The 17652-nt window shown below is 43.7% G+C and overlaps 1 long non-coding RNA gene and 1 pseudogene across 1 annotated transcript; both read right to left on the bottom strand.

The window, feature by feature from the left end:
* Window positions 1–11503: 11503 nt before the first annotated feature.
* LOC143736448 (uncharacterized) lies at window positions 11504–11982 on the bottom strand. Its single transcript, XR_013203449.1, has 3 exons — window positions 11901–11982; window positions 11733–11829; window positions 11504–11653 (listed from the first exon to the last, which is right to left on the bottom strand). It is a non-coding gene; the product is annotated as an uncharacterized LOC143736448 (long non-coding RNA).
* A 1053-nt stretch (window positions 11983–13035) lies between these two features.
* On the bottom strand, window positions 13036–16660 carry LOC143737868 (fucolectin-5 pseudogene; annotated as a pseudogene).
* Window positions 16661–17652: the final 992 nt, after the last annotated feature.

Below are 17652 nucleotides of genomic sequence, written 5' to 3'. Positions count from 1 at the left end.
GCTTACGCTAAAGCATTACACATTTTACGCATCGTCATTTGTTGTCATACATAGATTGCCCGTATCAAACATTAGAGACTGGGCTATATCTTACCGTTTTATCAAGAAAAAAGCCAACTGAGGATCCCGTTTGAGACCAAGAGCAGACCGGAGATCTCTCCATTTGTTGAATGCCTTCCCGAGGTAGACTCTCGTCTTACTCCGACGCCTGTCTGACTCCAATTTGGACCTTTTGGTGGCACTAGACGACAATTTTCTTTTCTTTACTTTACGTGGAGTTTGCGTTGGGGTTTGGAATGGACTACAAGCCGGTCTCTTTGAATCCATCTTCTACCTTTGACGCACGAGTTGTCTTCGCTGATGCGGAGAATGGCGGCGCCGGCGAAAACACAAACCTGCGAGACATAGCCTGGTGAGCGTGAACGCGCATGACGTCACGCCCAGTCTCAAATTCGAACCCGAATCCCTCTTATTTATTTTACTGTACAGGATTATAGAGGCAATTGCAGTGATCAGAGAAGGGCTCATTCAGTCCATCAGGCAATTGTTTATGCATGTATGGGTTAGAAAACGTGTATTTTTAACATGAATTGTTGCGCAATGCACCTTTAAAACAGTTTAGAATAAAAAAGTAAAATAAAATACAGTACAGGACAGTCGGACGCACAGTGGCACAGTGCTCATTCAGTAAATGCACAGATAAACAGATGTGTTTTGAGTCTGGATTTGACTGTAATGTAGGAGCACATCTGATCTCTTCTGGAAGCTGGTTCTAGCATGATAGCTAAAAGCAGACTCGCCATGCTTAGAGTGAACCCTTGGTGTTTCTAGCCGATGTGATCCTAATGATCTGAGTGATCTGTTGGGTTTATATTCACTGAGCATATCTGCAATATAGGCCACTGAATGATTTATTTACCACTAATAATACTTTAAAATCAATCCTAAATGTAACTGGCAGCCAGTGTAAAGACCTGAGGACTGGTGTGATGTGTTCATATGTTCTGGTTCTGCTCAGCGTTCTGTATGAGCTGCAACTGTCTTATGGTGTTTTTGGGAAGGCCAGTGAGAAGTCCATTACAATAATCCACCCTACTGGTGATGAAAGCATGCACAAGTTTCTCTAAGTCTTGACTGGAAACAAAGCATCTAATTCTTGCAATATTTTTCAGGTGATAATATGCTGATTTGGTTATTGCTTTCACATGACTACTGAAACTAAGGTCTGACTCTAGAGACACACCCAGATTCCTGACTTGATTTTTAGTTGTTTGACCCCTAGACTGAAGGTATGCGTTCACCTTGAGAACTTCATCTTTGTTTCCAAACGCAATGACTTCAGTTTTGTCTTTGTTTAACTGAAGAAAGTTTTGGCACATCCAATTGTTTACTTCATCAATGCATTGGCAAAGGGAGTCAATGGGGCTGTAATCGTTGGGCGATAGGGATAAGTAGAGCTGTGTGTCGTCTGCATAGCTATGGTAAGCGATTTGGTTCCTTCTCATTATTTGGCTCATTGGGAGCATGTACAGGTTGAATAGGAGTGGCGCAAGAATTGAGCCTTGAGGGACTCCGCATGTCATGGATGTCCATTCAGACTTATGGTCTCCTATACTCACATAATAACCTCTGCCTCCTAAGTATGACCTGAACCATTTTAGGACTATCCCAGAAAGCCCGACCCAGTTTTCCAGCCTGTCAAGAAGTATCTTGTGATCGACAGTGTCAAATGCAGCACTGAGGTCGAGTAGTACCAGCACTGATAATTTGCCTGTATCAGTATTTAAGCGAATATCATTTATTATCTTTATGACTGTCTCTGTACTGTGATGCGGTCGGAAACCAGATTGAAAATGGTCAAAGTATCCATTCGAGCTTAAGAATTTGTTCAGCTGATTGAAGACAACTTTTTCAATGATCTTGCCTATGAAAGGAAGATTTGAGATCGGTCTATAGTTGTTTAATATGGTCTTATCCAGATTGCTCTTTTTCAGGAGGGGCTTGACAACTGCAGTTTTCAGGGAGGTCGGAAAACTCCCAGAGAGAAGTGAGGCATTTACCACTTCTAGGAGATCTGCTTCTAAGCTGTGTAACACATTTTTGAAGAAAGATGTGGGAAGTGCATCAAGGGCGCAGGTTGATGTTTTAAGGTGCTGTACGGTTTCTTCAAAATTTTGCCGTCAATTTCTTCAAAATCAGACATAGTGACTAATTACTAAGGTTGTGGTCTGATCTGCCCCCCCCCCCCCCTTATTAAAAATACTTACAAATGATAAGTTTTTAATAAACTAAACAAAAAATTATCTTATAGTCTCTCCAAAACTTCAACAAGCAAATTATGACTTAAACTGTATTATAAATTGTTCATACAAATGCTACAAAGAACGTTCAATGATATTTCTACCATCCTACATAGTTGCATTGTACAAATACATTTTGTCTGACCATGTAACTTGTAGTATATACATTACAATTACTACCACCACTACTATTATTACTAATCTATTAGGCTGCTACAAGGCTAAGGGGGTTTCGGGGGTATGCCCCCCGTAAGAACATTTTGTGTATTTTAATGGTAAATTCATCAATCTGATGCACTTTGAGAGTTCAAAATGAAAAGCTCCAACCCATATTCAGTGTGCAAATTGAACAAAGAAAAATTCAAACCTCTTTTAGTTACAGTGTCTGTCTACATTACACTACTACATAATAATAGTTATAATATTAATCCCATGACAGCCATAGGCTATATTTTAAAACAAATGCACTGAAAAATAAAGGAAACTTTCATAATTAATTTTGTTCCTTGGAAGTAACCCAGCGCCGCCAATTAAACAAAACAAAACAAAACAAATGGGCCGATGTATGAGTTTTATGGGCCACTAAGACAAAAAAATAAAAAAGACAAAAAAAAGTATGACGTATCAGCCCAAAAAGCACATCGGCCCACCGGGAATCTCTACCATCCTGGGGGAAAATAATTCGCTCCCGGTAGTCCCGATGGCCAGCATGCCTGTGCACAATACTAAGTAAATTTATTTCGTTTGACACCTTAAGATGAGCCTTAAGACTGATATGAGAAGACTTACCTCTATACTGGGCTTTCTTTTTATCTTTTTGCTTTCTCCGTTTTCGTCCCTGTGCACCAGAGGGTTTCGATCAACGCGCCAGCAGCACTTGCCTAAGGCGCCAGCACTTGCCAGCACTTGCCTAAGGTGCCAGCACTTGCCTAACGCACCAGCACTTGCCAGCACTTGCCTAACGTAACGTAACGTAACGTTCGCCTATAGCAATCGCCGGCCCTGGTTATAATTGTTGTGTTTTGTATGCTGAATGTTGAAGTCTGTGTGTGACTCAAGCATGGTCAATTACATGATATTATCACAAATATAGAGGGATTATATCGACCCAATTAAAAGTTTCACAAGGTGTTCATCACAATTCAACATGAAAAATAGTCTAGCTAATGACTTCGTAAGAAGCTATAGCCTATCACCTTTTAAAAAGCAACCTATTTATTAATTCCCTTCCTTTGAAATCAAATAACTGTGATTTCTTGTTGCGTCTCTGCATCAAAAGAAAGAAAATTACAGTAATATAAATGAAGTTTCAATTGCCCAAACAATGGACACTGATCACCATAATGGGGAGTTGAAACTAAAACATTTTAGGAAAATCAACATCAATTTATGAAGTCAGCCTATGTGATGTTTTCTTTACTTTTTCAATTTTATTGACAATTCAACATTCAAGATGACTTTGGGAAATGAGTGAATGCAACTAGAGAAAGAGAACTGCATAAGTGGAACGTTTTTATTCTGAAACGTTTAGTTGCATGCTTGGCTAATGCTTTTCAAACAGTATGTTTTAAAAAGTTGCTACTTGTTTCAGAACGTTCAGAGAACATTCAAAAGTAATGTTCTCATAATATTTCCAAATGATAAAGGGAATGTTCCCCTAATGTTTTCGCATAACCAATACACATTTTAAAACATTCAGAAATAAAATTTTCATGGGAACGCTAGCAAAATATTGTCAGAACACGTGTTGGTCAGCTAGAGTTACGACTCGTGATGGTTCAGTCACCGGTTCTGTGGGTTTGATGTCTGATCGCATTTATGTGTTGAATGAGCACAACGTCCTGGTTGCGTATGCAACCCACCGTTCCCTGAAGGAGGGAACGGAGGACGTAGTCGACGCGACTGAAATGGGATCACGCTAGGGAGCCTATCATCTTCGAGTACTATTGAACGAGCCAATGTAATTGGCGTGCGTGATTCGCATCACACACTCCGCCCCCGCGGCGCGGGTATAAATACGGAAGTGGATGCACGCACTAGTTGCTTTTCGCTGAGGAGCCGAGAGTAACCCGGGGTCAGCGGTGGTCCAGCGGTAGTGGCAAGGGGACTACGTCCTCCGTTCCCTCCTTCAGGGAACGGTGGGTTGCATACGCAACCAGGACGTTCCCTTTCAGTCGATAACGTCGGACGTAGTCGACGCGACTGAAATGGGATCAACCATTGAACACGCCACTAACGCTGCCACCTTCCAGTGCCTAAACCAAAGCCTCCTGATGCCCCCGCAAACTTAAGGCGGGGAAGGACAGGGCTTAGGCCAGGGAAGTCACTGCTGTTCCTACAGGACCACTGGGAAAGCGTTCCCCGTACGTTGGAAGGAAGGGACGCTGCGGAAGCCACATCCAACCCAGAGGGAGGTAATGTGGAGAATACACATATGAACTGGGCGGAAACCGGGCAGTCTAACATATGGAATGTCACTGGGGTGGCTCCAGCCTAAGACGGGGGGAGACACACCGGACAGTGACGGCAGAGAGACTCTGCCGAGGGAAGACATGGGCTCACCGCAGGGAGCCGTATCGTGGAAGAATACACATATGGGGTCACCGAAGGGACCGCAACATATGGACCCAGCCTAACACAGGTTCCACACTGCTTACGAGTGGTAGGCCTAACACCAGACGTTCCGCACGTCCGACGTCGGAGGGGTGTGGAGGAACTCAACAGGGTTCAATTTTAAGGGAACTCAACTGGAGTAGAAAGGCGCACGTATCCAGTCCATAGGAGGGGAATGGCGCAGCAAGCCGACACTTGAACCGGGCTCACGGTGAAACTGGCTTCATGAGAAGGGAGCCCACGGGAAGCAGCGGTTCAACCAGGTGTCGTCCAGCCCCCAACTCTAGAATCTGTTTAGCAAAGTATATCGTCAACGCCCAGGCGGAGCACTTTACACTCATCATAGAGGAGCTCAACACCTAAGTGGACATGTTGCATCTCGGATCTTTACCGAAATGAAGGCAAGCACTAAGTGCAACTTTGCATGGAAACAGCCTTCCCTCTCTGCTGAATTCCAACAGATATTTGAAGAGCTGGTCTGAGGTCTATGACTTGCATTCTGTACACGTCCAAGCGAACGGACAGAGAAGCCAGGGCTGGATCTGCCTCCTCCAGGGCAGCGCTTGCAGGCTCACCACCTGCTCCTATTACGGGAGAGGTAGGAACCTTGGGCACAATCCGAGCCGGGGTCTCAGCTTGTGAGAGTTAGCCGGCCCAGACTCCAGGCACAATACGTTGACCGAAAGCGAGCAAGTCCCTACCCTCTAGTAGAGACCACGCGAGCAGGAGAACTGATATAACAGAATTTTTAACTCACTACCTGCAGTGGCTCAGGGGCGGTCTCTGCAGTGCAGTCGCACCAGGGACAAGGCCCAAGAGGATAAAGAGGGACACAAGGATCTACAAGACCTTGCTCCTCAGGAACCTGACGACCAGAACGTGCTTCTGCATACTTCTGCAACACGATGAGCGTCGTTTAAACACCGAGGCAACATCATTTTGAGGGTGATTTAGGAAAACAGCCTACTGCAACCCATTTTGCAGGAAAGAGAGCACTGAAGTGATCGAAAGCTTTCAGGATCTCCTCAGGAGAGAAGACGCACTCAACGACTAGGTTCCACTTCTAAAGGCGTAAGCACGCTACCCAATTCTAGGGGGTGCTCGCAGAAGTGATGGTAACTATCACATGTTCTTGTGATAGCCACCTGAACCTCCGCGTTCAGATGTAAGACCGCCCGGAATCTCCGGGGGAAGAACGCGTGTGCCATCGTGCCCCGTCCCCGAAAGAGTTTCCAGGGGAAGTCAGGAAGGCTGTTGAAGGGAACCAGGTCTAGTTGGGCCAATAAGGGGCAACTATGAAGACCTGTTCCTCTCCTGACATGGCACGTAGGTGCAAGTGACGGGCGCAAAAGACAGGAGCATTGCTCAACACAACATGTGAAGATCACTGGGCTTCAGGAGCATTTTCTGCTCAGCACTTGGGTGTGACAAGTTCACTGAGCTTCAGGAGCATTCCTGCTCAACACCTGAGTGTGATAAACTTACCGAGCTTCAGGAGCATTTCTGCTCAACACTTGAGTACGAAGAACCTCACTGAGCGACAGGAGCATTTCTGCTCAGCACTTGAGTGTGACAAGTTCACTGAACTTCAGGAGCATTCCTGCTCAACACCTGAGTGTGATAAACTCACTGAGTTTCAGGAGCATTTCTGCTCAACACTTGAGTGCGAAGAATTTCACTGAACGACAGGAGCATTTCTGCTCAGCACTTGAGTGTGACAAGTTCACTGAGCTTCAGGAGCATTACTGCTCAACACCTGAGTGTGATAAACTCACTGAGCTTCAGGAGCATTTCTGCTCAACACTTGAGTGCGAGGAACTTCACTGAGCACCAGGAGCATTTCTGCTCAACATGAAGAGTGATGATTTCACTGACTTGCAGGCGCAAGGCGACCATAAGTCGCAGTCACTTTTAGAAGGCTCACTGGGGCTAAACGTATTTCTGCGGGCCCCTGGGGCAGCTGAGTCCCAGTGTTTGTCCAAGGGTAGTCCGCTCGGTTTACCCAAACACTGGCGGAAAAATAAAACCGGGGGGGCAACTGAGCGGCCCCGGAATGGTCATGACCCAGCCGGACCCAGGGGATGGAGTCTCCACTTGCCCTGGCTATAACTGTCGTGAGGCTCGATGGCGGCACGATTGAGTAAGCGGGAGGAGTGGAACAAGGCGCCCTCAGAAGCGTCTGACTCCAAGGAGGAGGTGACGGGTGAGTTTGTGACATGCAGGGGAAGCTTGCGCAACGGTCGCAATGTCTAACAACTCGAGGCACGAATGCCCGTGTAGTCGGGGGTCGCCCAGGCCCCCGTTAAAACAGGCCCTTTGTACATGGCCCCTCTGTTGAAGAGGGTTTGGCAGCAGACCGGGATGAACTATAGTCACACAGGGTGAGCTGCTCTGCCACGGTCACCTCGGGACTCGATCGTGAAGCTAGCGCTGAAGCGGTCACATATGGAGGGAGCCAAAGGCTACGACTACCATATACCCCAGGAGCCTCTGAAAGTTCTTTCAGTGGGACCCTTTCTCACTTCAACACCAGCTGAACACATTCTCATTGGAGAGACATGTTGGACCGAGTACCTCTCCAAAACTAGAAAAGAGATACTCAGCCCGTGGGCGAGATTACTCTCTTCCAGTTGACCTGAAGACCCAACGGGCTCTGGAGCACTCGAGGGGAAGGACACTGTACTGACACTCCACCCTTAGACGCAACACACAGGATGGCCTGCGGTGCGGGAGGTGGCCTGCGGTGCGGGAGATCTGAAGCACATGTCTTTCAGGTCAAAGCTGCAGACCAATCTTGGGCCAAGATGGTCACGACCCACCACCTAGTAGCACGAAGAACGAGTTTACAACTGGCCTTCGTACCGGCTGGAGGAGCGGCTATATCAAATCCTTCGCCAGCAGGATAAGATAAGCACGCACAAGTCAGGAGCACTGCTCAACACTCGGTGTGATGAATATCACTGAATTTTCAGGAGCACGTCTGCTCAACACCTAATGTGATGACTATCACTGACTTGAGCGGGGTAGCCGAGCCTGAGGTGGGGCAGCAAAGTAGAGAGAGTGGTGTTAGTGTGCTGTGCAACACTTACCTGTCTCCACAAGCGGCAGGGGGCGCGTGAGAAGGCGGATGACCGGGTCCTCGAACGCACCAAGCTGCCTGCTGGCGACCAAGGGGGAGCTGAGGGGTGTAAGGCTATACAGGGTCACACCCGCCAGACTGGCCCTCTTGGGACCCAGGAACAGATGAAATTGCTCTCTCTTTGAAGCGTGGGTACCGCTTGCTCCGCTTTTTTTTTTTTTTTTTTTAGGGAGCCAGCGGCGGAACAGACACACACACAAACAAAGGCTCCACCCGGCCCTCACCCGGGGGGAGGGAGTGATCGTGCCACTCCAAGAGCATCTCATCCATTCATGGGCGGCCCGCTCCGGAATGCTTTCGCTGTCGCTTGCCACCTGGCTTGGCAGCGCCTGGAGCGGGCTGGGCGTCTCTACTGCGGCCGGCTCCCTGCTGAGGCCTGGGTGGAGGCTGCTGCGGAGGGCCAGCAGGAGCGGCGGCCGGAGAACGCCCACGGCGACGAGCAGGCGGAGGAGCTGCCACCGGCGGCGGGTGGAGGCAGCAGCTGGCCACCGGGGCAGGATGTGCCGGATGACCTCCGTCTGCGCTTGAGCGGCAGAGAACTGTTTGATGCAGTTCTCCACCGCGTCGCCGACCAGCCCAACCTGGGAAATTGGGGAGACCAGGAACCGAACCTTGTCCGCATCCGCCATACCAACCAGGCTGAGCCAACGAAGGCGCTACTGGACCACCAAGGTGGACATCGCCAGACCGATCACGCACGCTACGACGCCCGTACCCCGGAGGGTGAGGTCGGATGCAGTGCGGTGCTCACCTATGAGCGCACGGTCTGGATTACCCTCGTGCATGCCATGGGTGCCCTAGCCTGCAGCAACGCCATGGCACGCAAGAGGAAGGGGCTTGCCCACAGGCTTTGTAAGCTCTGCCCGTCGGAACGGACGAAACTCACAGGCCTTAGGGGGGAGACGAGGATCCCCCCAAAAGGCAGCGGCCGCCGGACACAGGTGCACCTGTGTCGACAGACCGCTCCAATGGAGGGACACCTCGCAACCCTTCACCGTTCCTCCATCAAGGGTAATGAGGGGGAAAAGCTATTCAGGCAGTTTCTGGCAGAGAAAGATGCTGTTCACCACCTGATAAGCTCTCCATGCATTTCGGGAAAGAAAGGCACTGGGGCGGCGAGCTGAGAACCAGCGCGGCCCGCCCCAAGATACCAAACTCCAGATTCCAACCGAGACTGAACGGGACACGGTGGAGGTTCCACTCGAGCCCGGCAGCCTCGGCGGCCCGTTTCAGCATAGCTGATAATTCTGGATCCGGCTCGGGCAACATTGAACTCCCGGAGGGAGACAATGCAGCCGAGTCATCATCTCTAGAAGTCAGCTCACCCTCCGATGCTGCAATCGGCGTCCTGTCCTCCAGGGGAGCCCCGAGTGAAACCGCTGGCCCACCCATTACAGATGGACCAGCAGACAACACAGGAGGCTCCAGTGGTTGCAGTGGAAGGGAGGAGTGAGGAGCCCACAGGGAATGGTTACCGGGCGGGACATCCAACACTATCCTCCGGTCACCCATCCCACACAGCACCCGAGGGTGGGGCATGGTAATGGGGACTCGCTCTCCGCGAACGAAGGCGAGTCTCGCCCTCAACACTGCGACAGTCATGTTCCCACAGTGAAAACACGAGCTGTCCACAAAAGCTGTCTCAGCGTGCTGTAAGCCAAACACGTGACACAACAGTTGTGACCATCAGAGAGAGACAGGGAACGACCGCACCCAGAAACGCACGGGCGGAATGACATCTTGAAAAAGACGCAAACGCACCCGTGTTGCTCTTTCAGAAAATAGGACCGTCACCAGTGCCGGAGCACACAGGGGAATGACCGCGGCAACACTGAACAGAGAACTGAAACAGTGAAGCACTCACTTTTCCGCCCTCTAACCAGCCATCAACACACACAAACATTTAGAAATTTGTTGCTGTTAAAACAGCAGTTGAGAGCTCAAAGCTCGCGATCACCGCTGCACTCGCGCTGTAGAACACCAGCACTGGGAGAGTCTTCCTGAAGAACACCGACACACTCGCTCGTTGTAGACAACAGCACTCTCAGAGACATCAAACGATCGGCTCCGAAGCGAAAGTTAACTAGTGCGTGCATCCACTTCCGTATTTATACCCGCGCCGCGGGGGCGGAGTGTGTGATGCGAATCACGCACGCCAATTACATTGGCTCGTTCAATAGTACTCGAAGATGATAGGCTCCCTAGCGTGATCCCATTTCAGTCGCGTCGACTACGTCCGACGTTATCGACTGAAAGGGAACTGTTAAATATTGGCAGCGGTTTTACTTTAACAAACACTGAGAAATATAGACTAGTTCCTCATTATTAGTTTGTAAGAGTGACTGAGACGGACAGACATTGGTTTGTTGCTGGGAAATTCAAAGAAACACAGATGTGACACGAGGACAAGGGAAAAGACTTTTGTTTTATTCTGCTCTTCAAGACAATATTAAAAGTGACACTGCATCACCCATCTAAGGATATTATATTTGACACACTATTAACACTAGATATTATATTGTGCTGATTTTGTATGATTGACCTGTAGATGATAACAGCTGTCACATGTAGAGTCTGGTAAAGTGGATAGAAATCTACAATAAATATATATTTACTTGTGTTTAGTTTCCAACTAATCCAAACAGCAAACAGCTTTATGCTGGTTTAAGAAATATTTCATATATTTCATATATAATATCAGGAATGACCTCATGGAATCTATTTCACCTAAAAGACTTTCTGCATATGCATATGTTTCCCCAAAACCATGCGTCTTACACATCAACAATAAAGACGAGCACAGTGACACAATTCTATGGCGAAATTATACATAAAACAGATAATTACACAGTTGAGTGACTGCATGAGCTATTTATAAAGATAAGGACAAATGCCTGATCCAATTGTGATATTAAGCAAAGACAAGAGTTTTGCCAAACGACAAGACAAATATATAATGAAAAACACACCAAGGCAAAAGATTATATATATATATATATAAATTACTTCATCTTTGTTTAAGCCCTATTAAACTATCTGATGCATGTCTAGTAAAGATGTAACATCACAAACTGAAATGTTTTTCATATATATATATATATTTATTATTATTATTATTATATTTACCATATTTTCTGTTATCTAGCTCTCTCAAAATACTTAAATTCTTGAGAAATATGGGAGAAAATCTTTTAATGTTAGTGTTAAATAAATATTCAGTGTATTTATTTATATATTTTTTTAATTATTAACAAGCTATTTTTTCCAATAACATGAAAATATATAATTTTGAGTAGAGAAACCCTTAATCTTTATAATTAGCGTATTATATATTAATAATTAAAATGATTATATAAAAAATCTAAATGTTTTTTTGGGGGAAATATAAGAAAATGTTTCTATAAGATCAAAATACATTATTTTAGTGAGAGAAAAGCTTGATTTCCTTTTCTTTCCTGGTGTAATCATTCATGTGTCAGAGGGTTCATAAAAGCAACATGTTTATTCTGGCATCTTGCAGTAACTGTATGAATAACTGAGGTGCATAAATGATGAATATAATGAAGCTCATTCCTCCTCTGAGATCTGCTTCAGCAGAAATCTAGAAATGAAAATCATCACCATTAAACACATCTCTGAGGGATCTTACAGCGCTTCTCCTGGATTCACTCAAGACTCACCGTTTTCCACTTGTCTTTGCATCACTTCTTCTTCAGGAGTTTGAGACCAGCTCAGAGTCACATTGGTGATTCCTCTCACAGCCAGCGCTGACGTCAACTGTAGTGAACACTCATTAATATCATATTAATGCATCAGAACAGGATAAGAGACTCACATCACACTCTCACCTCTTTAAGCACTTGATCCGCTACTGTCGGGTCGGTCAGATCGACGCTGGAGTTCAACGCTAGCTTCATGAACGATCGTTTATATAATCTAAAGAAACACAAACATTTTAATAACTGCATCAAACGCAGAGTTTCAGACACACATACTCATTCTTTTTTTGTAATTACTGACTAAAACATTAAAACATTTTATTCATCTGGATTCAGCTTTATTATTGTTTCTGAAAAGGAAAATAAAAATGGGCTAATTGGAAAAAAAACAAAGTTAGATTTTCATATCCCCAAAATTAAATGGTCACATATATATTTATTTTACATAGTAACCACAATCTGTATTCGTGTACAAATGTCAAGCATCTATGCAGGAGCCTTATACAGTCGTGCTCAAAAGTTGACATATCCTTTGCAGAATCTGCACAATGTTAATTATTTAAACAAAATAAGAGGGATAATACAAAATGCACGTGCTGCCCTGAATAAGATATTTTACATAAAAGATGTCTTCATATAGTCCACAAGACAAAAAGAATAGCTGAATTTATGACAATGTATAAACTTTTAAACAGGATGAAGATGTTAAAATTTTTCTTATTTTGTTTAAATTTCATATTTTTTTTATTTAGTTCTGCCCTTCGGAAGATAGAGAAGATACTTACATGTCTCCTGGAAGACAATTTAAGTACAATTTACCTTGATCTTCAAATTCATTAATGCATCGTGTTTTTTTCTTCTGGAGCATCAGTGAATGTTTGAACCTTTTGTAATACTCGCTCCTCAGTTGTCCTCAGTGTGAAAAGATGGATCTCAAAATCATACGGTCACTGCTGGAAAGGGTTCAAATATGCAAAAGATGCTGGAAAACCAAAGAATTTGTGGGACCTGGAGAATTTTTCTGAAGAATGTTGGGTAGTGTAACTGCTCAGGACAAACAAGGGACTCAAAAGATTGTTCAAGTAAAGACACACATTATTAAGAATCAAGGGTATGTAAACTTTTGAATGGGGTCATTTTTATAAATTCAGCCTTTTTTTAACTATATGTAAAGATCTTTCATGTAAAATATCTTATTCAGGACAGCGCTAAATAAAAAATAGCATGCATTTTGTATGATCCCTCTAACTTTGTTGAAATAACATTATGCAGATTCTGCAAGGGGTGTGTAAACTTTTGAGCATGACTATAAAAAAAGTTCTAATGATTCTCGAACACCAACAGCTGTATGATTGATGATCACCTGACTCGTATACTTCCACCTCGCACACCGGGAGGTAGTTCCACCATCCACGAAGGACGACGTTTACGTAGCGTCCACCATCCAGATCACCGCAGGAGTAGGTGACGCTGCTGGTTGCTGGATCAACGGAGATCACGGCACATCTGCAGGATCACACATGCAAATTCAATCAGTCTTTTACTTTACATGATTTACATTAACGAAAACTAACTATGTATAAAATTGCATGTAGGCCCTTTCTTTATGAAAACAAAGGGTTTAATTAAATGATTACGAGAGATAATAACCATCTCCACTGTCATTCGAGTGACATTTCCAACTTAAATTGTTATAAATCTTAAATATTTTAAAGCACAGATTAAAGTTTGGTCTCTTTTTAAAGAGGACACTAAACAGATTATTATACACAGCAAAATCTCCAGAGTTAAATTAACTCTGTTCAGAGTACATATGGTCCCACTATACAGAGTGTTGAAGTAACTTTAAATCATTGTTAAAGTTAATGGGATAATTATGTGATTAAGTAAGAGATGATTGAGCTTTAATGATGAACACCTGCTGTTAACAAGCGGAATCACTGTAAGAAAGAGAAACACAATAAATACCACTAACTTCCAGCCACAGTCTTAGATTAAATCAACTGAAGAGAAAAGACGACATTAAATCTGTGAAGATCTCAGCAGAGGAGGATTAAACAACTCCACAAACATCATTACCAGCTTCACTTATTATTAAACAGTTGACCTTATTTCTGTTATATGTCTACAGAAGTTCTTTGTGAAAATGAACAGAGGTTTATATGTTGATGTTTAATCGAAAATGTTTGGTCACCATTACCTTTAGTTGGTCAGTTTGACTCATGGCTTTTAATGTCAGTTTGAGTTTACCAAAACACATAATTTGTTACAAAGAAAGCCAAAAACAAAGATAAGAGAGGGAGATAGGCATAGAGTCACACACTGCCATCCATGACCTCTTGGGACCCAGAGATAGAGGAAGCTGCTTTTCTACTGGGAATTTATGTACCGTTGGCTGTCACACCAGTGGCGGAACAGAAATTGACTCAACAAAAGATTCTCCTCCGGGGGTAGAGCGTCTCCGAGATGTGAGATGGGAGCGTTGAGAAAGTGTGCTTTGTCGACATATCGCACCCCTACAAGGTTTAGCCAGGGGGAACTACTGGTCCACCAAATTCGACATCTTCCAGCCGAGTTCCTACATCACCTCGGCTCAGAACTACCCTCGTGCAAATGAGTGCTTTGGCCTTAGTAGACTTGCAGGGTGCCATCGCATCCAGTATTTCCATTACTTTTGTTTGATTTGTTCATTGCACACAGCTGAAAGTCTGTACATTTTGCCAATAAACCTGACTTGCAATAGGGGTTGAATAATTTTGAAATTTACCCGGGTAAGTGGATAAACTCAACTTTCTGTTGCACATTAATGCATTTGGCAGGTGCTTTTATGCAAAGCGACTTTCAAGGTCCACATTTACATTCTTATCAATTCTTGCTTTCCCTGGGAATTGAACCCATGACCTTGGCATTGCAAGCGTCAACGCTCTATTGTTTGAGCTTTTTGAAATATTGGTATTTCATTATACTTGGAACGGCACATTTCTGCTTCGAGATATGTATATTATATATCGCTTTTTTCACCTTTTTTCACCTTTGTTGCCATTGCCTTTTGGCTTGCTTAGTTGAGGACATTAAATTTAACATTAACTTTAAAATTCAACAATATTATTGATCTGCCTGCATTGACACCATTATATGAGAACTGAACTGAGCTGGACGATGACATCACAGTTTTCTCCGGAGCTGCTATATATAGAAATGAACTAAATGACTTAATAACTTTTAAAAACTAAATTAAACATCACTGGACTTAAAGGGATAGTTCGGCCAAAAAGGATATTTAACCCATGCATTACTCACCCTCAAGCCGTTCGAGATGCATATGTCAATCTTGTTTCAGACGAACACATTTTCAGTTATTTTAGAAAATGTCTTAGACCCTTCAGTGGATATAACGTGAAGCAATGGGGTCCACTTCCTTCAAGTCCCAAACTTTGCATATATCCTTCACAAAAGTAATCCAGGGGGATAAACGAAGGCCTTCTGAGGGTAATCCGTGCGGTTTTGTCGTAAAAATATACATATTTAAAACTTTATAAATGAAAATATCTGATTTCCGGCAACGATCGATGCGCGTTCACGGGTGATGGAAGTCGGCGTACGAGGTAGGACGTAGCGTAGGAACCGTCGTGACGTAGAACGAACGCGCCTGTGCAGCCAGAGAGCAGAGCAAAACAGTTTTGTGCTCTCTGGCTGCGCAGGCGCGTTCCTACGCTACGTCCTACCTCGTACGCCGACTTCCATCACCCGTGAATGCGCGTCGATCGTTGCCGGATCGTTTATCCCCCTGGATTACTTTTGTGAAGGATATATGCACATTTTGGGACTTGAAGGAGGTGGACCCCGTTGCTTCACATTATATCCACTGAAGGGTCTAAGACATTTTCTAAAATAACTGAAAATGTGTTCGTCTGAAACAAGATTGACATATGCATCTCGAACAGCTTGAGGGTGAGTAATGCATGGGTTAAATATCATTTTTGGCCAAACTATCCCTTTGAAGCTGGATTGTGACTCTATTTTCTTCTGGTAACAAACTTTGTTGCATTATTTTCCTGTTATCTCTGTAAAGCTGCTTTGAAACACTCTGTATTGTAAAAAGCGCTATATAAATAAATGTGACTTGACTTGACTTCGAGGTCTTGATTGTGGCATTTCTTTGTTGTTTAGAATCCAGTATTCCCATAATTATTTTGCCTTTTATGAGTTTAATAAAGAACCCTATCTCGTCTTCTGTCCAAACATACCGTGGAATCTACGTCATGTGACTGTAAACGCGAAAAAACCTTTTCCATTGCAGTTTTGCGAAAAATTCCTTTTTCGTATTGCCTGAAAAACCACCTCATTTGAGCGTAAAAACCTTTTTACGATATATAGGAGTTTTTGTGTTTCCATTGGGCGTATATTTAATTCGCAAGTTCAATTTGTGCAATTTGAAGGGTAATGGAAACGGAGCTACTGAAATCTACTGAAGCGATAAAAATAGAGCAAATCACCTTTTGAAATTAACTTGGCGCTTCAAATAATTGTATCGATTACATCGTTACACCAGTAGGTGGCAACAAGCAACTGTTAAAAAAATTATATTTCCATTGAATTCATTCCCCAGGAGTACGTTTATAGACTACATCACTCGCGACTGACCTGGGATTGTCATTTCCGTTGTCCCGCAGAGAGTTTCCGAAGTGAATTTCAACATCTTTCCATCTATCAAGACAGCAATCTTCTCTGTAAGTGACGACCACAGTGTTCACTCGATATGAAGCCTGGAGATCCAGCCTCCACCACGGGTATTGCCCCAAACTGGTTACGGCACAAGAGCTAGAAAGTGTAGAGAAATCCTTCACACCGTCAATGGCGAGGTCCGCTGACTTAACATCGGATGTCATCGCATAGTATGTCGTGAACTGAGCAACAGTTCCTCTTGGCGCCAGATTCTCTGGAAAAAGCAAATTAATTTGATGTGGAGAGAGGAAATTTCATTAAAAATTATCTTAAGATGCAAATGATGTGTAAGTGCAGCTATAACTATAATTTGGGTACAATGTTGTAGACACGGCTAAATCTGACAAAACTCATTTGTAAAAACGATATAAAAATGAATTGAACAATATTGTTGTTGTTGTTATAAAAGTACATAGCATTTATTTAGGTACTATTGCATGTCTGTGCATTTTAAAGCCCTAATTTTGGCCAAAAACAAAGTAAGAGTTGCCCTACCTTGAGCGCCACCTGCATACTCCTGAACACAAACCAGCCCTGTGTGAAAAATAAGCTTTCTTAATGACGGATCAATATAAAAAACAGTCAGATGTAAAGAGGCAAATGAGCAACTTTAGATTTGTTTTGTAAAGCAGCAATGAATCATGCTCTGATGCACAAAAGTCAAACAGAAATACTTGATGAATGTAAACTTGACTTTCTTAATTATAAAAAATAATAATAAGCTCAGATAAATGTCTTTATAAAAATGTAGTTTATACAACTTTTATATCTTCAGTATCACTGCATTGTTTTGACTCTTAAAGGGGTCCTATCATGCTTTTTCACTTATTCAACTTTAGTTAATCTGTAATGTTGCTGTTTGATCTTAAAAAAAGATCTGCAATGTCACAAAGCTCAAGGTCCAGTCCAAAGGGAGATATTTTAATATTTATTAATATTTAATATTTTATAGTAATGGAACGAACGACTCGTTTGGGCTATAACAGGTTTTTCTTTCCGGATCTTATGAATTCACAATGTAACTAATGTAAATAATCCCGGGGACGAGGCCTGGTGGAGCTGCATTAGTGTAGACAGTGTTGTTTTCACCCCGTGTCCAAAACTCATTTATTTGTCCTTCCTAAGGTTCATGAAAATTTATTTTAAACACTGTTCC

The sequence above is a fragment of the Siphateles boraxobius genome, unplaced genomic scaffold (genome assembly GCF_051911475.1).
Source record: "Siphateles boraxobius isolate OS27281-9 unplaced genomic scaffold, OSU_SipBor_1 130, whole genome shotgun sequence".
NCBI classification, from domain to species: domain Eukaryota; kingdom Metazoa; phylum Chordata; class Actinopteri; order Cypriniformes; family Leuciscidae; genus Siphateles; species Siphateles boraxobius.
This window is presented reverse-complemented; position numbering and strand designations above follow the sequence as displayed.